This window comes from Rhinopithecus bieti, unplaced genomic scaffold, assembly GCF_001698545.2.
Source record: "Rhinopithecus bieti isolate Rb0 unplaced genomic scaffold, ASM169854v2 scaffold_1853, whole genome shotgun sequence".
In the NCBI taxonomy this organism is placed as follows: domain Eukaryota; kingdom Metazoa; phylum Chordata; class Mammalia; order Primates; family Cercopithecidae; genus Rhinopithecus; species Rhinopithecus bieti.
Window position 1 is genome coordinate 2,469,041 of NW_016804151.1, and position 26,834 is coordinate 2,495,874.

Consider the following 26,834-nt stretch of genomic DNA (forward strand, 5'->3'; position numbering starts at 1 on the left):
TGTGGGTGCAGCAGTAATAATCCTAGCTTCCTCATCTGGGATGTAGGAATAATGAAATACCTGCTTCGTAAGGTTGATGTGAGGGTTGATGTTATGAGGTAACAAATATAAAGCTCTTAGCACACAGCTGGTACAAAGAAAGTCTTCAATAAATGGGAACTCATTGGCATTGTAGCAGGCTAAATATTGTTAACATCTCACAGCTAGACCTATAACTTTTTTAGAGAGAGATCAATTTTGGTTAGGAAAACTTCTTAATAAACCACTTGGAAGCATGGCCAGCAATGAGACTCTGAAGTTACAAGCCATCAACAACCAAGACCAAAACCTGGCAAACCAAGTTTGAAAAAGCCAGAGTCCCATAGAGGATGAGTATTGATTTCTCTCCTTGCCTGACATTATAACAAAGAGGTTCAGGGCACAAAGATGAGATCTCACCTCCGTCTTCACCTCCCTCTTTTTAGTCCCACTCCATCCTTTACAGATTCACCTACACACACTCACACATGCACACACCACTCCCTTTTCAGGAAGAAAGTTACAGGCTCCAGCTAATTAGACATCCTATGATTTGAGCTTTATTACTTTCTCTTTACTCTCCGAACTTTAAAGGAACACATTTCTGTAAAGTTCAATCATTTCAATTAGGTGTATTACCTTTTTAACGGGGTGGGGAGAAGCACTTTTTATTTTGTAATGTTGAAGACTCCACTCAGTCATTTGAGCTCCAGGAAGCCTTCCCTGGCCACCCATAAGTTAAGAGCCCCTCTTCTGAGCTCGCAGAGCACCCACTTCACACCTATGCTACAGAACACACTGCCAAGGATGGAAATGATCCAAGGGTTTGTGTCCATTGCCATGCCAGGCATCCAGCTCTGCTCAAGCACGCAGGGGCCCTGACTTCCTCATCTAGGTATTCTCAGCACCTCCACCAGCAGCTGGTAGGCAGCAGAGCCACTGTTACTGAGCTGCCCACGGCACCAATGGATCTATGAATGAATCTGAACGTCCTCCCTGGAGAAAAGCACTTGCTTGTCGAGGGAGGAACGGGGGTCTGAAATGCTAATCCCTGCCCTATAGTATGGGTGTGCATACAGTGCACCTTCCAAAGCCCAGAGTGGCATTCTTATTACATCCCGGAAACCCCCGTGTCAGGGGCTTTTGGGGTGACATCCAGTATGTAAATACCAGGGTCAGGTCCTGCTGAGTGGCACAACAGTGCCATATGTGAAAGTTCCACCAGCAGCAGAGGGCTCTCTCATTAGTCATTTCACTGCACACAGCTGTAAGGAATCTGGCAAAGCTTGATTTGGCTGGGAGGAGTGCATTTTCCACTTGTAGGCGTCTTGAAAACTTTCATACTAAAAAAAAAAAAAAAAAAAAAAAAAAATTAACAACAAGAATATCATCATAGTTCAAAATAAGAAGCCAAAAATTGAAGGTGGAGAGCCAGGGTAGCAAGCATAATGGAGGGACTCCAAGACCCGGGCTTCCACCAGGACCCTGCACTGACTCACAGATGTGTAATGGTCATGGCAAGCTTTATGTGTAAATAGACGTCCTAACATGTCCATAGGTAGTGGCTGTGAAAGCCTGGGCAGATTCCAGGCTGTTATTCTAAGGTTAAGCATTGCTATGGCTTGAATGTGTCCCCCAAATTTCATGTGCTGGAAACTTAATTCCCAAATTCACATATTGAGGACATTTGGAGGTAGGGTCTTTGGGAGGTAATTAGGATTAAATAAGGTCATGAGTGTGTGGCCCCCTCGGTGGGACTGGTAGCTTTATAAGAAGAGTTAGAGTGACCTCAGCGGACAGGCCTCCTCTTGCCCCCTCGCCATGTGATGCTCTCTGCCGTGTGAGGACGCAGCAAGAGGGCCTTCATCAAATGTGAGCACCATGTGCTTGGACTTCCCAGCCTCCAGAACTGTAAGCAATACATTTCTTGTCTTTAGAAATGATTCAGTCCGTAGTATTCTGTTACAGCAACAGAACGATGGACTAATACAGGCATGATTTGGGGTACAGAGAAGGAAAACTGAGAGGTCACAGAAGAGAGAGGAGGGTGGAAGCTGGGGGAGAGGCACTGATGGAACCAGCTTCCATCCTTCCCTGCAGGGCTTGGAAAGACCTACGAGGACACAAGGGAGAAGAAAAGGAAGCCATCCTGCTTGCCATGGCTCGGTCAGGGTCAGGAGGCCAGGGTTGCTTTATGTCCCTGCTATAATGGACTTATGGGCTTTTAAGACTTTTAAAATATGGCTCCTAGAGCCGACTCTACTGATAACTTTACCCTGGACTCCCTCCCTGATTTTGAACTTAGTCTGTGTGGTGGCAGGGGTGAGAGGCTGCAGTCCAAATGGAATGCAGTTTGCCTGTCCTCTATCAGCATCAGTGCACTGCCTTTCCCCCTGATTTTTACCTCATGATATATCTATGCATTTAAAACACGTTTATTGAGTGAGCTGCATGCAGCCAAATGCAAGTAAAAAGCATTTTTTTTTCTTTTTTCTTTGTCCTTTCAACTCCTCTCTCTGGATTTGCCTTGTCCCTGCATTTGAGATGAAAGCTAACCAATACCACGGATTTTCTAGCCACTCTGAGCCATTAAATAAGAGGCTTTTTAAAACAAACAAAAAAGTAAAAAAAATAGTCTACTCAACCTGAAGCTTCTCCCCTCTCAGGCTCCTTCACTTAAGGTTTGGAAACGGTACCAAGGAGGAAGGGATGGACTTCACCATTTTCTGTCCTCCACCTCTCGTAGCCAGCTGCTAATTCTCACGCCTCAAGCTGTGAGAGATTGGGAACTGAGGGAAAGCACACAGTAGTTCACGGCTCTTACTCTCAGGACACTGCCTTGGCGCTCTCTGGATTTAACAGATTTTCCAACGCTTTCCTTTCCAGCTGCACTTAGGCACATTGCAGTTAAAGGATATGGCCAACAGGTGGCAGTAAAGGCCCTTTTTTTCCTTGCCAGTAGCTCCTACCCTCCGGTTTTATAAGGCTACATCATTTCTCTAAGATGAAGTTAAATATGCTTTCCCTACATTTAAAAAGAAAAGAAAGTAAACACCTAAAACCACAAACTGGTCAACTTAGCAAAAACTAAACATAATTTAAAGATGATGCCCTAGGGAATAAACGTTGAAAGAAAACCTCCCAAGTTGTTAATTATGTAATTACATAACTAATTTACTAAGTCTTTCTCTTCCTCAAATTATTACTGTGTAAGTCTAAATCTTATTCCCAGATCTTGATCATAATTTACCTTCCCTTAGTTTACAGTCAGAAACTTTTCCCCAAAGGCTCCCTGTATGACCAGTTGTCATTTAAAGACCTTTATTAATAACTATTATACTAATAATATCATTTGTTTTTGACTATACACCAGTTACAGTTATGTTACAGTCACCACTTATAGTTATGTGTTGACTACACACAGACTACACACTGTGAGAAAACCTAACTGTGATATTATTTTATCCTCACACCACCCCTACAAGATAATTACTCATGTCACCCACTGCCCCTGCTCCCATTTAGGGTTGCCAGAAAAAATATAGGACTCACAGTTAAATTTGAATTTCAGATAAACAACAAATAATGTTTTAGTATATGTCCCATGTTCCATTAGGGACATAGTCACTGCATGGGGCATAAATATTTTATGGGACATATTTATACTAAAAAATAATTATCTGAAATTCAGCTTTAACTGGACATCCTAGATTCTTATTTGATAAATTTGGCAACCTGACCCCCATTTTATGGATAAGGAAACAACCTCCAGGAAGGTAAGCAATGTAATGAAGGCTAAGAGCTGGTAAGCAGCACTGTGGAGCTCTGAACCCCAGACCCTCTAAACCGGGTTCCCTCCATACCATACTGCCCCTCCTTGTTGTCCAGGGAATTCTTCTGATCTGCCAGCTGCTAGTAAAATAATCTGCCATCCTCAAGTAAAATAATCCTTGTCACTGCTCTCAACTAAATTGAAGAAAAGCTTTTCTTCCCAGTCAAGAAGGAGTCACTGAAAGACAAATTCCCATGACTGATTTTCCCATATCTGTCTTCCTTGCCAATTTATAGTTTTGAAAAAAAAAAAAAAAAATTGAAAACCTCCCTTATTTTTTTCCACATTGATATTCATATTTTTGTAACTTTCAAGGCTACCTCTAGTAAACTGAAATGTAAATACAACAGTTCATCCCAATTTGTTCTTCTGGCTTAATTATCTGAAACATAACACAGTAATTTAAAACTACACATAAAGAAAAAACAAAACAAAATAAAACTGTAATGTCATTGTACCATGAGGATATCAAAACTTTTTGTTGGTGGTTTTTTCCCACATATCTTCCAATATTTGAGTGATGATAGATTTAGTCAACTTGTATTCCACTGCAGGATTTACTGTCCTACACGTACACGTAATAGGACAATAAAACCATGTTACAGTCCCATGGCTATACCAGAACACCTCTCCCCCACAATGTCAAGGTTAGTCCCTGGCAGAAAAAAAGCGGCAACAAAGGAACGTTTAAAGGAGTTTAAACATGCAAAGTGCTTAGAACAGTGCCAGCCAAATAGTAAGTGCTCAGTAGATGTGAGCTAGTGTTACTATTAACACCTCGAGATATTACTAATGGCCAGACCCGGAAATGGCTTTGCATTAATGACTAACAAGCCATAAACAATGCAGAATGAGAGAGAAGGAATGGTGGTGCCCAGAGTGAAAAAAAGTAGGACTAGGAGAGAAGGGAGAAAGGCCATAGATTCATTCAACAACCATGTCATGAGTGAGTGCTATGTGCCGGTCTTGAAGGGATGGGGAGCCCAGTGACAGAGGCAGGTCTTTGTAGTATGGTGTGATAATTGTGCACTGGAGACAGCAATGCCCAGTACAGCATGGGAGCACAGAAAAGGGGAACCTTAGCCACTCTAGGAGGTCAAAATGAGGTCAGGGAAACTTCGTAGAGTGAGACTTCAGCTGACTCTTACTGACCCAGTAACTGCTGACCAGGCTAAGGCTGAGAAGATGGCACATTCCAAGCAGTGGAGGCAACAGCAAGCAAAGGTGCAGACTTAAAACAACAAAGCGAGTGCAGAGGACGGGGAGACAATTCAGTTCCTTCTCCTTCGGAAAACCAGCCAATTACTAAGCAATGTTAAGTTACTGGAATGACGGAACACCCATCTGTGGGCCCCTGCACAAGGAAGTATAAATGCAAGACTTCTCCCATCTTCAACCAACAGGAGCAAGACGGTGGACACCACCAGATGAGAGAGTTGATGTCATGGAGAAAGGAGGTTTGTCAGCTTCATATGTTAACCACTGAAGAGATGTCACATGTAAAAAAAAAAAAAATTATATATATATATATTATATGGTTTTGATGGAGTCTCGCTCTGTCACCCAAGGCTGGAGTGCAGTTGGTGCAATTCTCAGCTCACTGCAAACCTCCACCTCCTAGGTTCAAACGATTCTCCTGCCTCAGTCACCTTACATGTTATATCTTAATTAAGTTATTAATATCACTTGCAAAGAAATTCATTCTCACCAATACGTGGGGCTTTCACATTGATCCTCATAAGCACCCTCCCTAAATCTAAAATAATAGATTCCCACATTAAATATGAGAAAATGGATTTTCAAAGGGATTAAAGGATTTTTCTCAAAATTATATAGCCAATAACAAGAAGAGTAGAAGTTGATCTTCAATGTTATGCATTATTTTATTCCCCTTCTTTTCCACCTCTTTAATGAAAACACAGCCTTCAAGACCCTGCTTGAATCCCACCTCCTCTGCAAAGCTCTCCCTCCCTCCCCTACAGCACACGACACAGAGTCTTTCATATACCAAGTATGCAATAACAGTTTGATGACTGCTGACAATGATCAGGTGGCAACGCTCAGCCTGTGTGGGTGCCTTGTGACCACTGGACAAAGGGGAAACTGCAGTGGTCAGGACTCAGGAATGAAGTCCCCTAGGAAGGACTAGGCTTTGAGCCAGGTCTTGAAGAAATTGGTAGCTGGGAACTGGTGGAAGCATGTGGGGCAGGAAGGAGAACATCCCACAGGTGATGGAGAAGTAACAATTTGTACAAAGACACAGAAGCGGCCGGGCGCGGTGGCTCAAGCCTGTAATCCCAGCACTTTGGGAGGCTGAGACGGGCGGATCACGAGGTCAGGAGATCGAGACCATCCTGGCTAACATGGTGAAACCCTGTCTCTACTAAAAAAAAAAAATACAAAAAACTAGCTGGGCGTGGTGGCGGGCGCCTGTAGTTCCAGCTACTCGGGAAGCTGAGGCAGGAGAATGGCATGAACCCGGAAGGCGGAGCTTGCAGTGAGCTGAGATCCGGCCACTGCACTCCAGGCTGGGCGACAGAGCGAGACCCCGTCTCAAAAAAAAAACAAAAACCAAAGACACAGAAGCAAAGTGCACCAAAACTACGCCTATCTTCTATGTCTCTGCCTTTAATATTATCCTTGGCAAATCCTTTATAATTAGAGAATATCTTCGTCTGTTTATGCCACTATAACAGAATACCTGAGACTGGGTCATTTGTAAACAATAAAAAATTTATTTCTCACAGTTCTGGAGGCTGCGAAGTCCAAGATCAAGGTGCCAGCAGGTTTGGTGGCTGGAAAGGGCCTGCTCTCTGCTTCCAAGGAGGTACCTTAAACACTGTGTCCTGACATGGTGGGAGGGACAGAAGGGCAAAAAGGGGGGTGAATGCTGTATCCTCATGGCAGAAGAACAGAAGAGAACAAACACTCCCTCAAGCTCTTTTGTAAGGACCCTAATTCCATCCAGGAAGGCTCTGCTCTCAGGACTTAGGCCTGTCGTCTTAATACTATCACATTGGTGATTAAGTTTTAACATGAACTTGGGGGAACACATTCAGACCACACTGGAAAGAAACAGACAATTCGGGACAAAGTATTTCTTCTCTTTACTTGCTTCTTTAGTCCATATGTATTTTGAGTGCCTCTCACAGGCAAGACTCTATGGGAGGCATAAAGATGAATCAAACACAGCTCTTCCCTCATGGACAATGTGTTCACTAAAAGAGGAAGACCTATGCGTAACTATCTATAATGAAAGGCGCAAACTGGAAATAGCCACAAACAAGCCATGAGCTGCTGCTAGTGTTTATCACTTCAAAGTAGGGATCTTAAGAGGAGAATCTTTTCCCAAACATAATCATGTTACAAACATTTGTCAATGTCTTTTATTCTCCTGGGATAACCAGGAGGTCATTATATTAAAGAATAATAGATGGTATCACAGCTTGGATGATACAAGCCTCAAATAAAGTGGTTTTATATGACAGTGGAGGAGTAATGATTGCAATTAGAAATAGAAAGCAAGAGGACTATTTTCCTTACTTTAGGTGGTACTTAGTAAACGAGGAACTGAGCTTCTACAGCAGGTATTAGCAAGACATGGCCCGTGAGATTTGGCTACTGCTGTTTTTGAATTAATAAAGTTTGTTTGAAACACACATGCACAAAAAAAAACAAAACAAGGTAGGGATCTTTGTGGGCCAGTGGGCCCAATGTGATTCTATGAGTTCTTATGAAACGGGTGCGATAAAGTCAGAGAGAAACTGGCTGTTCCCTTCCTAGAAGCAATGCTGTTGGTGCTGGATTTTCAAGGGTACAATTTTCACGGCTTAGACAGGTTCTGAGCCATTCTAGGCAGAGGGAACCACATGAGAAAAGATATAAAGGTGGAAAAGTTCCAGGTCCAGCAAAAAAGAGTGAGGAATTTGGTTTTACTGCAACATTAAGATAAAAATAAAAGAATGGAAAATGAAGTTGCAAATGTGGATGAAACTGGGTCAAACAGTGGAAAGAATATGAAACTTTGAATTCCTAAAACAGAATTCCAGTTCTGCCACTTACTGTCTACATGACCTCAGGCAAATTACTGAAATCCTCTGAGCCTCAGTTGCTTCATCTGAATAATGGGATCAGACAGGTGGATTTTCAGGCATGCAATTGGCACCCCTTCAATCAGAGATTCTTTAAATATTTCTTATTCTTTAAATAATCAAGTTTTTGAGCACTGAGTTAGGCAGTGACTCCTAGCCTTTCCTCCACTGTCCCAGGAAGTGTCAGTATTCCACCCAGCCACATAGGACCCTGCGGCTAATCTGAGTCCTCTCCTTCCTTTGAAACGGGTACAAAAGTTTCTAGTGGATTTGATTTTCGATGACGTCTTGGTATTTTTTTGTAGGTTGTGAATTTGAACCTCTGCCCTCTGGCTTGCACTTGGCTCAGTGTAGCTCAGGGAGTGGTTTGAGGGTTAAGGGTGTTACTTACTTAGAGTGCTCCATAAGAATAGCTGTTTCTGTGTGACCTTTGACAGAAGAGGAAAACAAGCCATGGAGACTGGCTAGGGGGTCATTTAGAAAGACTATTTCATAATCTATAAAAAGCAACTCGAGGCCTGAAATAAGAGAATAGCACTGGGAATAGGGAAGAAAGGATAGATTGAAAAGCTCCCATGGAAATGGAATCCCCAGGATTTAGCAAATAATTGTATGTTTGATGAGGTAAAGAATGAGGTTGAAATCTGGCTCTAGGAAGACGGCAAAGCCATTAACACAGCTAGTGATATGGGGAAGAAGAGCAGATTTAGAAACGAAGTCAATGAATCTGTTTGGGACACAGTCGGAGGAGCCAGCAATCACAAAAACAGACAGAAAAGGACAACAGGCAGGTGAAAATTCAGCCCTGTTCAAGAAAGAAACATGATAGAGTAAATGATTAATGCACACACAGCCTTTGTGTGTTCCAGGTGGTTCTATGAACTACAGTGAGGAGGCTGAGCCTGGACACTGTGACCAAACCATGGACTGTTCCCAGATTCTACAATTTGCATTCACTCCTTGTAAATCTCTTGATGAATTTTTCACACATTCTGGCCTCAGTTATATGGATATGGTCCCCAAAAGATGTGAATGTCCTTACTGGGGCAAGAGAACTCCTTCTCTCCCCTGTTGAGGTTTGAGTCTTCAAAATGAACTAATAGACTGATTAACTGGAGAAAAGGCATATAGACTTATCAAGTGCATGGGGCATCACAGGAAAGTGAGTACCCAATAACCCAATGTGCTGTAGCAATAGAAGTTTATATACTCAGATAATAACCTGGAACAAACTTCCTCTGGGCTCTGGGTGTGGTGTCAACTCTACCCTTCTTTCCTGTGAGTCAGTCTTACCTGTTTGATGAGATTACAGGGAGTGGGGCTCAAGTCAGTCACTTCCTTCTGGAGGAGCATCCCTTAGTCAGATATAAGAACTTTAGAAAAAGTTCCTCCCTCCACTTCAGGAGGCAGAAAGGCAAGAGACAGAGGGCAGGAGGTGGTCAGAGACACCTTGATTCCATGGCTGCTTCTTTAGTTCAAAACACTCAGCATGTCAAAATGTCATACTTACGAGTGTTGTTTTCTGAGCTTTAACATTCTAATCCCCAGAACCTGTAAATGTGCTGCTTTACATGGTCAAAGGGACTTTGCAACTATGATTAAATAAACGACTTTTAAATAGAGAGATTATTTGGATTATTCAGTGGGCCCAATGTAATCCCATGGGTTCATTTTTTAAATTTTTATTTTACTTTGAGACAGGGTCTTGCTCTGTCACCCAGGCTAGAGTGCAGTGACACAACACAGCTCACTGCAGCCTCAACCTCCCAGCCTCAAGCAATTCTTCCACCTCAGCCCCCTGAGTAGCTGGCACTACAGGCGCACACCACCACACCCAGCTGATTTTTTCATTTTTTTGTAGAGACAAGGTCTCGCTATGTTGCCAGGGCTGCTCTCAAACTCCTGGGCTCAAATGATCCTCCTGCATCAGCCTCCCAAAGTGTTAGGATTACAGGGGTGAGCCACTGCGCCCAGCTCCCATGGGTTCTTACAAGGGGGATGCAAGACAGTCAGAGAGAGACAGACTGGAATATGCTATACTGTAGGCTCTGAAGACGACGAAAAACACCATGCAGAAGGAACACAGCCCTCCCGATGCCTTGATTATAGCCCCGTGAAACCCAATTTGGACTTGTCACCTTCAGAACTATATGATAATAAATTTGTATTGTTTAAGCCACTACATTTGTAGTAATCTGTCATAGCACCAACAAAAAATCAATACAATAGTCATAGCGAATGGCCTGGGTCTCATGGTCAATGGATTAGCGCTTGAAACATTAAAGGCTGTGGACAGATAACCTTTGAGAATAACTGATGGTTAGTCTACAGCTGTGGTTCTCAACCAGGGATGATTTTGCCCTACCCTCCTAAAGGATATTTGGCAATGTCTGGAGATACTTTTGATTGTCACAGCTGGGGAGGGGCTGCTACTGGTATCTAGTGGGTAGAGACCAGGATGCTGCTAAACATCCCACAAAGCATGGGAGAGTCCCCTCACCTCCCCAACCAACAAAGAATTACCTGGTAGAAAACTTCAATAGTGATAAAGTCAAGACACCCTGTCTTACAGACTGCAACTATGTTCAGAAACTACACCGACAGTGTAAAGAATGTCATGGGGAAAAAAGAGACATGAGACTTTTCTACCATGTATGAAGTCGTTTTGACAGAAAAATGAAATCTGACTCTAATCAAGTCTCCAGAGTTAACTACAATCGTGCATCCCTTAACGACAGCAATATATTCTGAAAAATGTGTTGTTAGGTGATTTCATTGCGTAAACATCACGGAGTGTACTTACACAACCTGGATGCTATAATCTACCACACACCTAGGCTATATGGTGCAGCCTATTGCTTCTAGCTACAAACCTGTACAGCATGTTACCGTACTGAAAACTGTAGGCAACTGTAACACAATAGTGTGTATCACAACATATCTAAACATAGAAAAGGTAATGTGTTGTGCTACCATGTTACAACGGCTATGTAACAAAGCAATGGGAATCTTTCAACTCCATTATAATCTTTTTTTTTTTTTTTTTAGATAGAATCTTGCTCTGTTGCCCAAGCTGGAGTGGTGCGATCTTGGCTTACTGCAACCTTCACCTCCCGGGTTCAAGAGATTCTCCTGCCTCAGCCTCCCAAGTAGCTGGGATTACAGGCGCCCGCCACCACCCCGGCTAATTTTTTTATTTCAGTAAAGACAGTGATCCACCCACCTCGGCCTCCCAAAATGCTGGGATTACAGGCATGAGCCACTGTGCCGGACCTCTATTATAATCTTATGGGACTACCATCCATAACGCTTCATCGTTGACAGAAATTTCGTTATGAGGGGCATGACTGTACTAATTTACAGGAAACAGAAAATGGAGGACACTGTTATACAGGACCACAGGCATCCAATCCATACAAATCTACAGGACAAAGTACTCAGTTTTTCAACTGATTGCCTGGATAACAAAACAGAGAGGGACATGGAAGGGGAATCTATGGAATAAAAGATTTAAGAGAAAAAGGAACCAATTACAATATGTGCAGCTGATTTTTATCTTAATTCAAACAAATAAGCTGTAAAAAATGTGCATATGCATTTGAGATAATTATAAATTTAAATACTGACTAGTTTATGATATTAATGAATTATTGCTAATGTTAGGTGAATTTATTGTTTTGTGGTTACTTTTTAAAAAGAAATTATTATCTATAGAACTACATACTGAAATATTTACAGATGAAATAACATATCAGCTGGGTGCAGTGGCTCACGCCCGTAATTCCAGCACTTTGGGAGGTCAAGGCAGGAGGATCACCTGAAGTCAGGAATTTGAGACCAGCCTGGTCAACATGGTGAAACCCCATATCTACTAAAACTACAAAACTTGTGGCCGGGCATGGTGACAGGTGCCTGTAATCCCAGCTATTCAGGAGGCTGAGGCAGGAGAATCGATTGAATCCGGGAGGCGGAGGTTGCAGTGAGCTGACTCTGTGCCACTGCACTCCAGCCTGGGTGACAGAGCAAGACTCTGTCTAGGAAAAAAAAAGAAAGAAAGATCAAATTTGCTCCAAAATAATACAGGAGAGAGGATGTGTGCAAAACAAGATCAGGCCACATGCTGCTAATTGTTAAAGCTGGACAAAAAGCACATGGGGACTTACTACGCTATTATGTCTACTTTTGTGTATCTTTAAATTTTTTTCATGTTAAAACATTTCTTTATAAAAAAGAGTATTATGAAAATACCTGGTTTCTATGAAAAATGATTATTTTTTCAAAGAGAGAAAAGACTGGCCCCCCTCTTTCCTGTATTTCCTCACCTCTCCAAATAATCTGTTCACATTTGGCACACTTAGACACATACTCCCGACCCAAACAGAAAAGAAAAAGTAACCAGAATTCTCATAGCATCTGTTAGGTGCTAAATAAGTAGAAAAGGTTCTAGTTTAAAATGTGTGGCATTCACCTGTGAAGACAGAGAAGCTGAGAGGGGACCCCGTCCTTTGTTAGATACTGCTCTGCTCATTCTCCATGGCTCTTGGAAACAAGAGCCCAAAGAAAAACTGGTCCTCAAGAGACAGAGCCAAGACTGAGCAGAGGCTGCGCCACAACCTCCACCAGCTCTGAGGGAAAGACCATGTTGGGGGGTCTGCACCAGCACTGTGCCTGCCGTGTGGTGGCGCTCTATAAATGTTGGAGAAAGGAGAGAGGAAGTTGATTTAGTGGGTTTAGTTTTAAGTGGGTCTGAATAAAAGTGAACTTTTGCAATATCCTCTAATCCTCCTCAAATATCCTTGCTGCAGAAGGAAAACTTAAGTGAGAATGTAATTGCCAAGACCCCTTAAAGTGACATTGGTCATAGCAAATGTAGCAGCTTCCTGTCTTAGTAAGAACTTTTGGGAAGTGCTGGGCTGACGCTGTCAGCTGCTGCTTTGTAAAAATAAGCCCTATAATTAGATAGCTACTCCTTATGAAGCCCACTGAAGTGCTATCCTTTATTTTTAACCTTTATCACAGTCCTCAAAATAGACTGTGCAGGGCCTCGCCCACAGCTGCCGAGTCAAACCCCAGCCGGCTCCACCCTTCCTGCTCCCGGCTGCATTCCGCTAAAAAAAGAGCTGCGGGCTCCCTACGCAATGGAACGCAGGGTCTGAGCACACAGACGGTTGCAGGGAATCTAATACCCCAGCAGCACTGAGAAAGAACAGCTGCGCCAAATTTGAATCTTCTTTATTTACTCAGCCAGGCAGCTAACGCATACAGATAACATTTTGTTTCATCTTGAATGCACAAAATTCATAACTGCTTTCTTAGCTCGCTCCTGTTGCTCAACAATCCTTTTCCACACGTAAGTGTTTAATGTGAACAACTTTCACAGTCTTCCACTTTCTCTGTAGCAAGTGATACTATGAACCTGTTGGCATAGTTAGTTGAGACAATAAACACTTATAATCTTGTGGGTCAGGAGTGGGAATGCCAGAGGAATGCTTAAGCCAAGTCAAGGAAAGGTATTATAAGGGCCAAGGGATGTAATGGGGATTTCATTATATTTCGTTGCTTTCTTTTTTGTTGCTTATAACTTGGTGTTCACATTCCCTAACAGATTCTTTGAAAAAGTGTGTGCATAGCAAATAGGGCTCTATTTAAATGGACACATTAGGATGAAGGGTCTATAGAGCTGTTCACTGCAGGAATTAATGTCATACTCTGTCTGTACAAATAATTGTATTAGGTGACAGGCAATACCAACGTTTATATAATTTGTGCTATATACAGCAGATGTAACTCAGAGGCCATGTACTTAATCCTAGAAAAATCTCAACGTTAAGACACTGTTCCCCCAGTGTCCACAGATCCCACAAACCCTTTGCATTCTAATTAAAGCTCTGCTGGGCTTAAGGCTAATTGGTAATAAAACCCAGGCCAGAAAGCCTTTCTGTAAAACAAAGAATCCATTTGTCATGCAAATAAGCAAAGTGGTAAATTTGAATTTTGAATGTTCACCTGTTATCTTAACATTTCTTAGAATGTGGGTCAGCCAGCAATTGCTAGATCATTATCTTCCCGTTTTCTTCATTGCCATCCTTCAAAGAGCTAAAGAGCATGTTATTTGTATTGTTAAATCAATATTTTGTTGTTGTAGACCTAAAGTAAATGAATCACTGTAGTTGTCTTTGGTTTTCTTTGGAGAATGCTTTTACATTCTAAATATTTTCCAATTGCAATAATTTCTTTGAGAAAATTTGTCGGTTTCCTTAAATAATAACCTTCAGGTTAGGCTTGAAATTCAAAAGTATGGTGGTTCCTTCCTAGTGAAAGTCCTTAAAGCTCTTTACACTCCATTCTTGAGGAACCTGCTGGGCACTAGAGGGCGCTCTCAGCACACCGGGATGGGATTTGTTAGTTGCACAGAATTAAGAGCCATGCGCTGATTGTTGGGCTTTGGGCCCTGCTGGGGGCCCAAAATCAGCCTGCAGAGAGAAGCCACCTCCGCGAGCCTGGCATTGGCTCTCAGCTGCAAAGTGCCAATTCATCTGCCTTCAGTGAACCAACTGAGCAAACCTGCTAAAAAGATTCTTTTTTACTCATTTCTGAATAAAATATTTCATGGTCAACAATTGTTTGTACATAAACTACCTTGCCTGCTGTCCTTCATTGACATTCCAGGGTCTCCAGAGGCATGGAATACAATGCATGTTCAGGACTGCAGCCTGATGGTGACATGTAATGAAGTTTAGTGTTGGATTTCGATCTTGGCCAAATGGTGACTCCTTGGTGACAGGTCATGTGCTTACTTCCTCAGCAGATGAGTTCTCCTCCAGCCTCACTTGTGACCAATGATGTATCATGAACACAGGCTGGTGTGAAGCTCAGTATGTAGCCCCCTTGGCTAGAACACATATTTGATAACAGTAGCAAAGAGAAATCAGCAGAGTGTAGCAATGCCCTGAGAGGTCCTAAAAGAACTGGGTGAAGGAAGCCATAAGGATTGACAACTAATACCTAATGGCTAAGACCTAAGAGGGTAGAATAAGAAGAGGTCCTCCACAATTAGCATTTGGCGCGTAATAATGTGAAGCAAGACACATCACTTCCTTGTAATATGCTATAAACAGGTGATGATAAAGGGCGAGGGGTTGTTCCGCAGTGAGGAAGGAATCCAGAGACCAGCTCACAGCCACCCAGCTGAGTCCAAAACAACTAGATCTTTGTTAGACAATTGCCATCCAAACCAGAGTGTTATGAAATGAATTGTGTACCTCCACCCTTCAAGTTCGTATGTTTAAGTCCTAATCCCCAGTGTATTTGTATTTAGAGACAGGGCCTTTACAGAAATAATTAAAGATAAATGAGATGATAAGGGTAGGGTCCTAATCCAGTAGAACTGGTGACCTTATACAAAGAGAACAAGACACCAAAGATCTCTCTCCACAAACGCACACAGAGGAAAGGCCTCGCTTATGTGAGCACACAGTGAGAAGGTTGCCTTACTAGAAACCAACCCTGCTGGCACCCTGATCTTGGACTTCCAGATTCTAGAATGGTAAGAAAATAATGTCTGTTGTTTAAGCCACCAGTCTGTGTACATTCTTATGGCAACCCAAGCAGACTAATAAACAATAAGTTATGGCAACACTGACAAAATTCTTGAGGGATCTTTGAGGAATACAGAACTCTCCTGGAAAAAAAAAAAAATGAAGGAGCATTAAAAACTAGTTTAAGGTGTTTAACCTATAATCTACCTTGTTCACGTAAAAACGATAGCAATTTCTTAGGTAAATTTTGTGCAAATATCCCATTTCATCAAATCTAAGAAACCAATGCTTATAAGGCATTACTGTATTTGCTATTGAGAAGAAAATAGTGACAATTGTTATACTCCATGTATTGTGAGACAGTCTTTATTTCAAAGATGGTAAAATGTGAAAATGTATATGTATGTACATATATACACATATATGTAACATATACATCTTAGCATTGATTGATAAGATTAATTCAATGTTTATTGACCCATTTGCCAGGAACTTTTTGCCTATACTAGACACTGGGAAAATAAAAATAAGCAAACAAGATGTCAAGTCTCAGGAGTACTAACTCACTAACCCTTTGAAGGCACAGAAATATAAATGTACTGTGGTAATCCCCAAGGATCCTGGTATTATGCTGCCCTTTTAGGCCATCTAAAGTAGTCATAATAAGGAGTGTTGCCTCAAGTGCCTCAAACACAGTGTGCTCTTAGTCTGATATTTACTCATATACAGATTTGCAGTATAGTCTTAAGGGTGGTAGCTAGGTACAATAATTCTATCCCCAAACAAGGAATAAATAAATAAGTAAACAAACATCTCTTAAGAAATTGACTCTTGGCCAGGGGAGATGGTTCACACCTGTAATCCCAGCACTTTGGGAGGCCGGAGTGGGTGGAACTCTTGAGTCCAGGAGTTCCAAACCAGCCTGGGCAACATGGCGAAACCCTATCTCTACAAAGAATAATAATAATAATAATAAAATACCTGGGTATGGTGGCATGCACCTGTAGACCCAGCTACTGGGGAGGCTGAGGTGGGAGGATCATCTGAGCCTGGGGAGATCAAGGCTGCAGTGAGCTATGATCATGCCTCTGCACCCCAGCCTGGGCAACAAAGTGAGACTTCATCTCAAAAAAATAAATAAATAAAAGAAACTGACTCTGACTCAACTTTTGATCCACCGCAAAGACTTCCAAGTTGTTATGCGTTGAATTTTGTCCCCCCAGAATTCATACATTGAAGTCTTGTCTCCCCAGTACCTCTGAATATGGCCTTATTTGGAAACAGCGTTGTTGCAGATGTAGTCAGTTAAGATGAGATTGTATTTGAGTAAAATAGCCCCTAATTCAGTAAGACTGGTGTCCTTATAAGAAGGGGAAATCTGGACACAGACATATGTAAAAGGAGAATGCCATATGAAGACGAGTTATGCTGCCACAAGCTACAGAATGCCAAAGATTACCAGCAAGCCACCCAAAGCTAAGGGAAAGAGACATGAAACGGACTCTCCCTCACATCCATCAGAAGAAGCCAACCCAGCTGACACTTGGCTCTCACACCTCTAGCCACCAGAATCATGAGACACGGTTTTCTGCAGTGTCATCTGCTCAGTTTGTGGTATTTTCTTAGAGCATCCCTAGAAAACTAATGCACAATTGTTTCACATTACTTTACCTTCCCTTGTATTTTCTTGCCTTGTATCTAATTGGGATATTACAAGTGCATGGTAACTGTTATGATGATGATGTAGTTGCTTTTTTGTCCCTACTGTACCTCATACAATTTATCCTGCAGCATTTTCTAAACTCCTTTTTACATGAAAGATCACTTAGGAGACCTGGCAAAAAAGTGAACAAGTGAGACTGGTAAGTGAGCAATCAATGGGTGAGCTGCAACAAAGTAAAGATATTGTGATGCAGCCAATTTAACCATTAACCTTTCACCTTTTTCATCACCAAGTGCCAAATCAGAAGATGCCAGTGAGGCACAGCACTGGAGTGGAGTGAACGATGGGCTGCAAACAGACGAGAGTTCATGGATGTGCTGGGGAATGTGTTATCCACATTACTTGGTAGTTTTCTAAGTTATCATTTAACATTTGGGAGATTTGAGGGTCATGAAGTGGGAATGGCTACAAAAGTGTGCAAGGTATTCGATGCCATGGAGACCCAATGCCAGCAAAAACAGTCCTCTGCAGAGGCTGGAACCATAATACCATCTGGGTAACTGAGATACAGTGTCTAAAGAGAATGGTGAGCATAACTGTGGATCACGCAGGATTTTAGTTGAGGAAATCTGATTTGGCAAAGAGAAGAATATCCAGGGAAATTCTCAGTGTCAGGTGTGCTCTTGACTGGGAGAGCAATCTAATGCCCCATGGGACAAAAGAGTGAAACACCAAAGAAAGAAAGAGGATCATAGCCAAACGGCCTAGGATTCATCTCTGGTGAAAAACTGGAGTGCTGGGCATGAAAAATACTGAGGTTCCACCTATGAGCTGGCCCATGAAAACAGGACAGGGGCAACCAATGGAAGGCTGAGGGAACTGCTGCAACTCTCAGCTTCATGGTCACTCATGGCCATGTCTGGTAGTCCTGATCCTATCTTGCTGGTAAGCAGTAAAACCAAGTCTTTTGGACAATGGCATCAAAAACCCCTACGTAGATGGACCCAGAAAGTGATGGGAGACAGGCTTTACCTACTAGAGATACTCATCAACACATATGACCCAGAGAGTTGGAAAAGAACAAAAGAGCAAATAAGAACATTCTAAAACTTACTAAATAACTCAGCTATTTATTAGTTTATGCTTTGGACTGAATTGTGTCCTCCCAAAGTTCATGTGTTGCACTCCTAGCCCCCAGTGTGGCTGTATTTGGTGTAAGGATGTAACTGATGTTAAATGGGATCATAAAGGTGGACCCCAATGCAATAGGATTAGTGTCCCTAGAAGAGGAGACACCAGTGAGCTTACTCTCTCTCCCCGCTGCGTGAGCACACATCTGCAAGGCAGGAAGGAGCCCTCATTAGGAACTAACTGGCCAATACCTTGATCTTGAACCTCTTAGCATCCAAACCTGTGAAAAAATACATTTCTATTTCTGTTGTTTAAAACACCTTGCCTATGGTATTTTGTTATGGCAGCCCAAGCCCAGTACGCAATCAATTTTAAAATTTCTTATTAATAGCTACATTCAATAACAGTTAATCTACCGCTGAGGAAAGTTTTTTAAAGGTTAATAGTTGCTTATGAAAGAAAAACTATAGTCAATTATTTGTTGCATCCTACCTTTAATATAATGAGACATAAAAGCTTTACCTATGAATGTCATGTAGTGTCCTCTTCCTCATTTTCAAAGTAGTTTATTGTTCAGAAAACAGAAAAGAAAACCTAGTACACATCCCTAGCTGTTTCTCAGGAAATATTCTTGGAAGTAGAATTACTAAGTTGAAGACTATGTGTATTTCAAAGTTACTGGATAAATATTTCCAAAGTATCCACCAAAAAGGTTGAACCAATTTACACTCCACAAAGGAGCAGAGGAGAACATCTATTCCCATGTATTCATGTCACCTCCGAATTTCATTTTAAATTTTATGTCTTAGTTTGTTATCTCCCAGAAGCAGACACTGAGACAAGGATTCAAGTGCAGAAGTTTATCTGAGTAACACAGAAATAGGGATGGATATGGGTAAGTGGTAACCAGAAGCAAAGGCAGCCAATAAAGGGTACATTACTAAGCCACCTATCGCAGTGGGCAACTGGAACTTAATCTTGCAGAGAAATTCTGGGCAATAATACAAAATGCCCAGCATTATCCCACCTAAAGGGCTATGGTCTTACATGACAACTCCAAGAGTCATTAAGTGAGGGCTACTGTTTTGTTTTGCTGTTTTAAGACGGAGTCTCACTCTGTCACCCAGGCTGGAGTGCAGTGGCACGATCTTGGTTCACTGCAACCTCGGCCTCCCGGGTTCAAGTGACTCTCCTGCCTCAGCCTCCTGAGTCGCTGGGATTACAGGCACCTGCCACCGCACCCAGGTAATTTTTAGTAGAGACAGGGTTTCACCATCTTGGCCAGGCTGGTCTTGAACTCCTGACCTCATGATCCACCCACTTCATCCTCCCAAAGTGCTGGGATTACACGTGTGAGCCACTGCCAAGTGAGGGCTACTTAAGGAAAAGGCCACAGGGCCTTCAGCAGTTTTTTTTGTTTGTTTGTTTGTTTTTTTAAGCTGTCAGGCATGCAGTTGCAAATACCATCCTTAGAAATCTACTGGGGAGCACTGAAATGTCCAGAAATGTGTCCTGGCGCTGATGGCATCTGCTACACTTTGTCAACTTGATAGGGATAAAATGATAGGTTTCTGTGTAGTGAAGAATTAACTTAGTTAGGGCTTTTGGCTACTGGGAGGTGATCTCCAGGCCCCTGGAATGCCCAGCGTGTTATGAGTGTCTTTCCTGGCCTGAGGGCTTTGGCCACCAGTCTAGAGATGTGATTTATGGTGAGGGTTTTGACCCTGTGGACATCAGAGGCTCAGGTGAGCATCGCTGGTTCGCAGTACTCTGTGTGTATTGTCACATATCGTGACCAGGACGTAACACAATCCATGACTCTGTAGAGAGAGGAAGATGGGAAGCCCTGAGCCTGGACCCCTCCAGGCTCTGCCCTATGTCTTTTCCCTCTGCTGATTTTATTATCTGTGTCCTTTCGTTATAATAAAATTGTAAGCATAATAAAATTGCTTTCCTGAGTTCTGTGTGTCATTCTTGTGAATTACCCAACCTGAGGGTGGCCACAGAGAAGGGCTCTCGGCTTTTTTTTTTTAAGTATTTTAACTTTGTTAACTTTTGTAGTTGTAAATAGCTTATTATTAATTATTTGCTTATTAATTTAGTTTGTGGTAGCTTTAAGTTACTGTATAATCAGTTCTATCAGTTTTTTCCTTTATAGCTTTTGTGTACTTACAAAGGTCTTTCTCACTACAAAAGTATACAGGCATTCAGCTTTATGTTCAAGTTTTTTAGTGTCATTCTCCCCGATTTAACTAATTCCATTTGGAATTTGTTTTCTTGTACTCTTTTAGGTAAAAAATCTATTGTTACTTTTTCCCAAACTGTTTCTCAATTGACCCAAAACCATCTTTTGCCTCACTGTATTTTTCTTCATTTTTATCACATGGTAAATTCCCACATACACTAGGGTTTAAATGTGGTCACTCTATTCTGTTCCATCTATATACATTCCATCACTCTTGTCTTTAGTTTCTGTGGGTTTGTAATACATATTAATATCCCATTGCATACATTTTTTCTACTTATTGTTCCTATTCAAAATATTCTTGGTTTTCTTATTTATTCTTCCATCATAAAATTTTCTGCACCCCAACAAAATGTTTTACTCAGAACATAAAAGAAAAATTTAAATCACATCATCAATTCCCATCACACCTGCCCCCCCCCAATAAAATCTTACTAGAATTTTGTTGGAATTGCACTAAACTTAAATATTAATTTTGGGAAAATTTGTATACCTATAAAACTGAATCTTTCCATGCAGGAACATGGTATGTCCCCAGTAAAACAAATACATTTTATCCTAGTACTTATATTTCTTTAATTAAACCCTGACTAAATTAGAGGGTATCTAGGTAGAAGACACACATTGTCTACCAAAGTCTACTATGGGTTAATTTTGTTTCAAAAACATTAAAACCTATAGATCATGAAAAAATATAAATACAAACATTTTATAAATTGTTTGAAGTTGGCATCCTTCATAGAGGTCTAGCAAGTTTCTTGTTAACTTCAAGGAAATAAGCATTTTTATGGCTCTTAATACACACTGCTCCAGGCAATTTCCACTTCCACCAGCATCATATAAGACTGAATGGGTCTCCCTGAAAATTTGAGCTGATTAAAAAGTATCTCACTGTAGATTTGAAGTGCACTTCTTTGACCACATATATTTATCAGCTGGTTGTATTTTTTTCTTTGTGGACTGTATCTTTTGCTTGTTTTCTATACTTTGACTTAACAAGTAGAAGTATTTTTCTCAGTAAGTCATTTACCTCTTAATTTTGTTTATTACATTTTCTGATATATAGAATTAAAAAGCTTTCTATACTTGCAAATCTATTCTTGGTGGTTTCTTCAGTGGCATTTATGCTTAGTGAGTCTTACAATTCAAAGATCATGTAATATTTGCGTATATTTTCTTCTATTTATTTATATGTTCTACTTGTTTTATATCTCATGTTTAAGGTCTGAAGAAAGCTGAAAGATCAGTCTTATCCAAGCTCATGTGTAACAAGTACAGACTGAATAAATGTCCAAGGTCATCTGCCTCCAAGTTCAGAGCTCTTTGCACAATTTTCATTTAGCACGCGTCTTCATGTACCCACCATGTGGCAAATAAATGAGGCTTCAAGAGTAACATAAAACACAACCCTCATCTAAAGGAGTTAAATAATTGCACCTATAAAACAATCTGAGGCTGCCCCACCCCATCAGTGCAAGCTGAGTGAGTGACAAGCTACATGTAGAGAGAGAGAAGAGCCCTGTACGCCAACAGCCAGAAGCTGTCACAGAAGGTAGATCTGAGTTCTGCAGATCCAGTCCTGGAGGAGTAGATTGAGTTCACTGTATCCCAGCTGAGCATATCTCTTCAACTTTCACTGATGAAGACATTTCAGAGCAAAGAGCTTCTTTCTTAATCAACCACACAGTGTACATGCAAATGTCTTACATTGTTACAGTCAACAGAACTCCTCGCTCCAATTACTTCATGATCAGTCTTGTACCCTCCTGTTTCTTTCTTATGTTCTGCTATTTACTACTTGTAATGGTCAATTTGTAATGACTCAGCAGCACACAAAATTTTTCTCCTCCAGAATCCCAACATCTCAAAATTAGACTCTGCCATAGTGAGCACAGCTACTGTCCTTTGGATACCACACTAGCAGCCCAGCCTCTGCCCACCTGTAACAGGGGTTAAGGGGGCACCAGTGGCTCTGCCTTACTGACTCTTATCAGACAGTGAATGCCCTGAGTGGCAGCCTGTGGCCTCAATCCTGCTATCCCTCAGGAGGGAAGGGACAATCGAAGGAAAGAAGAGAAGAAAGTTGTATGTGACAAGAAGCTAAATAACACCAAGTATTGCTGTAGGTGCCAGTCAGTGACACGAGGGACACAGGCTGTCTAAATCAACTGGAAAGGTCACTGAATCATTCTGCAGGTTTGCTGGTGACCAGAAGGCCACACGATCCCTCTCCTGCTACTGCTACCAAACACAAAATTTGTAAACAATTCATCAAACCTACCCTCCTCCTGGGTGAGAAACACAGTTCTGTCCATGTCTAATTCCACCTTGCTTGAAGATGATGCTGTTCTTCCACACTATAGAAAACTATATTATCTGAGAGCAGAAGCTTCAAACCAGAATATAATTTTCACTCTGGTGGATAACTCATCCCCTTTCTTAGTCATATAAGAACCAAGCACTTTGGTCAAAGCAGTTAAATAAACATTAAATCAGTGAAGACTCTTGTTGAATCATCTTTTCTCATTTTATTTGCTTGCATTGTGTGTTTCTCATACCAGCTCCTACGTAGACTAAAAATAGGTTTATTTTTTAATAAGATGCAATCTCTAGACATTGTGAAATAAGACATTCTCAGTCTTTCTTAAAACAATTAATGCAATCTGTAAGGTTTAAAATCCATCAAAGCAAAATACAGGCTATACATATTAATACAATCTAATATTAATTACTAAATTTCTAAATCTTTAGTTCTAAGTAATTTTGTCACAAGATGAAGATGTTTAAAATCCCAGTAGAAAATATTCTGATTGTCAAAAATAGACAATAAAGATGGAAATAAAAATAAAAGCTTAGAATATGATTGTTACTAAACCTCTGAGTGCAGTCAGAGCAGGGGTAACCTCCTCTCAGGGACTGTGCCCAAGGAAACCAAAACAGTTGAACTCCAACCACCACATTCACCCCAAAGCCCGGCAGGCTCTTCATCTTCCATTCCACAGTCCAGTTTCTTCTCCTATCCACCCTCTCCAAACATTTCCTCCCTACTTGCTTCTTTTACTTCTCACTCTTTTCTTCTTTTTCATCCCTTTTCCTCTCCCCTCTCTTTTCTTTTCCTATTTTCTACCTCAATCTCATTTCCTCCCCTTCCTTATAGCTCCCCTCCCTTGCCATTAAAATTAAGTCTAGGCTGGGCGCAGTGGCTCAAGCCCTATAACCCCAGAACTTTGGGAGGGTGAGGTTGGCAGATTGCCTAAGCTCAAGAGTTTGAGACCAGCCTGGCCAACATGGTGAAACCCTATCTCTACTAAAAATACAAAAAATTAGCCGGGCATGATGGTGTGTGCCTGTAGTCCCAGCTACTAGGGAGGCTGAGGCATGAGAATCACATAACCCAGGAGGTGGAGGTTGCAGTGAGCCGAGATTGCACCACTGCACTCCAGCCTGGGCGACAGAGCAAGACTCTGTCTCAGAAAAAATTAAGTCCAAAGATTAGTTGCTATTACTTGTTTTCAGAACTCTTAATTTTTTAAATGGGTGCTTTAAACAGTTTCTGGTTTTCACTCTAAAAGGAAGTTTATTTGTATGTGGGTGAACAAGAATGTGTGTTTGCATACTTGTGTTCCTGATGATCCCCCGGTGTAGACAGGGTAGTCACATTTTACCTCCACCCGAAGAATTTATGCTGAACTCTCCAGGGTGAAGGGCAAGGCAAAAACTAACACCCTATCCTCAGGATGGGACTGGTGAGTTCTTACCGGGTTTGCTAACGTAGGTCTCATCCATTTTTCACATGAGACAGATCCAAAAAGGTGGATCAAAATGCTGAAGTTCCCAACTGCTCCAAAGCAGGGCTGTAGAGGGAATTTTGAGTAACAGCCTGGTAAACTGAGGAATAAGAAGTCAATGTTGTGCTGGTAATGTTTAACAACTGGGTCTGGATTGGGAGAAGAGTGATGAAAAACCTGAGTTGTAGTGTTTTCTGCTTTCTATGGTATAAATGCTCTTACTCCGACCAATTTCAAGGTCCCCCTGTGAAATAACTGAATGCCGAGTTGGGAGTAAATACACGGTAAGTCCACGTTCTATAGGATAGTATTCCCACCACACAGAGCAGGACCACCAGGATCAGATCTTCATTCAGGAAAAGCAGGTCACGTCCTGATGGAGTTCAAGAGTATCCAAGTGATCCTGCTCCCCAACTCCTCCCCCGAACCCCCTGGTTCAAAACAAAACAAAATGCAACATCTCTCCCACATACCTAAGAATTTCAATCACTTGATTCTAAAACTTCTTTGTTGCCTTTAAAATGAAAATGTCCCTGAGAAATCTAATCCACTCAGTTTTGTTTTGTTTTGTTTTGTTTTTTTGAGACAAAGTCTTGCTCCGTCGCCTAGGATGGAGTACAGTGACTCAATCTCGGCTCACTGCAACCTTCGACTCCTGGGTTCAAGCGATTCTCCTGCCTCAGCCTCCTGAGTAGCTAGGATTACAGGTACCCGCCACCACGCCTGGCTAATTTTTGTATTTTCAGTAGTGACAGGGTTTCACCATGTTGGTCAGGTTGGTCTCAAACTCCTGACCTCGTGATCTACTCGCGTCGGCCTCCCAAAGTTCTGGGATTACAGGCATGAGCCACCGTGCCCAGCCTAATTTTTGTACATTTAGTAGAGATGGAGTTTCACCATGTTGGCTGGGCTGGTCTCAAACTCCTGACCTCAGGTGATCCACCTGCCTCCCGCCTCAACCTCCCAAAATGCTGGGATTACAGACGTGAGCCACCATGCCACGCCACTCAGTTTTATAACATTTGTATTTCAAAATATGTAAGTCTAACAGATCCTTGCCAGACAGTGAGCCTTGAGATGGGCAGGAAAGAAGGTAAGCAACATATGGGCACTATTAGGATCCATTTTGCCTCTTCCCTTTGGGGCAGTACCACTGGCCATGTAAACCAAATTGAAAACAGACTAAATGTGGTTACACAGAAAAGATGAGCAAGAATAAGTGAGAAACCTTTAAATGCCATCTAAGGATTCTATGGCTGAAAGTATGAGAAGCCAGAATAATGTTGTTTTTTAAAGGAGAAAAATACATTATTATTTTAATAATGAACTGCTAATAAATTAATAATAGCTTGAAAACAACCTAAAGATAGATAATGGTTAAATACATTTTGATACTCGCATACATGCATACAATGATTAAAATGGAATCCTCATGCATTCAATGGAATATAATGCAGCCATTTAAAATGATAAAATATTTCTATATTTGATATGACAAGATTTTCAAGATATATTACTAAGGGAAGAAAGATTATACAATAGTACACGTAAAAATGTACTATTTTTGAAGAAAGATAGATGTAGCGATAGATATAGGTCAATGGAGACATAAATAGACACGTATTTATACACACACCCCCCTCAGGCTCTTGACCCCAGGACCTCTCTCTCCAGTAAAATCACCCCTAATTCCTTTTTGGAGTCTTCATGGATTACTTCTAATAGCTTGCTCATTACTTTTCCTTCATGTTCCTCTACTTTGGTCCTCACTTCACCCTTGCCCCACCAATATCATAGTTACTGGTAGAACGCTAATTCCCAACACAACGCATTGTTTTCTAGAACTTCCTGACGCTACAAAACTGATGCAATGGAGTTCACTCCAGTACTGATTATGCTGCAGTCCTGCTATGTTCTGATTGAAATGTAGAGAAAGCCCCTTTCCAACTCTTGTTTTCTTTGTCATCTAAGCCATTAGCCTACAGTCTTTGTTGCCACAGAGGCCTAAGATTTAGCCTACAGAACAGGGTGAGCTCTTCGGGAAACCAGAAGAAAAGGGACAGGAAGACACAAAACACAACACTACCAAATTCTTTCCATTCCCCAATTTTGTTCACCAGGAGATTCCACCTCAAGCCTTGTCCAAATACGAAAATTGAAACTATTTAAATCAACCTTTGTATATCAACATCCACTCCACCCAACCCCTTCCTCCAACACAGCAAGGCTGTGATCCCAGATCAGGTTCAACCATTCCCCACCCTAACCAACCAAGCAATCTGCAAACACACACACAAACACACATACACACACACGCACACACACACCTATCTGCACACATACTCTTAACTAAAACCAATATTTACTTCTAGATGGTTGGATTATGAGTGTTTTTTTTTTTTCTTACTGATTATTTACATTTTCTGTTTTTTTCCTACAAAAGTTTGGATAATTTATAAAATGTTCTAACCTAAATTTTAAATTTTCACTCAAGATCACACATATAACATTAAGTGTTTCTCGTTGGA

At 41.4% G+C, this 26,834-nt stretch overlaps 1 long non-coding RNA gene across 1 annotated transcript in view; it reads right to left on the minus strand.

Annotated features, from left to right (window-relative positions):
• Positions 1-552: 552 nt before the first annotated feature.
• The window catches only part of LOC108526265 (uncharacterized), a 61,763-nt gene continuing 35,481 nt past the window's right edge, over positions 553-26,834 (minus strand). The window contains exon 2 of the long non-coding RNA XR_001884480.1: positions 553-1,361. This is a non-coding gene — a long non-coding RNA (uncharacterized LOC108526265). The remainder of the gene's footprint in view (positions 1,362-26,834) is intronic.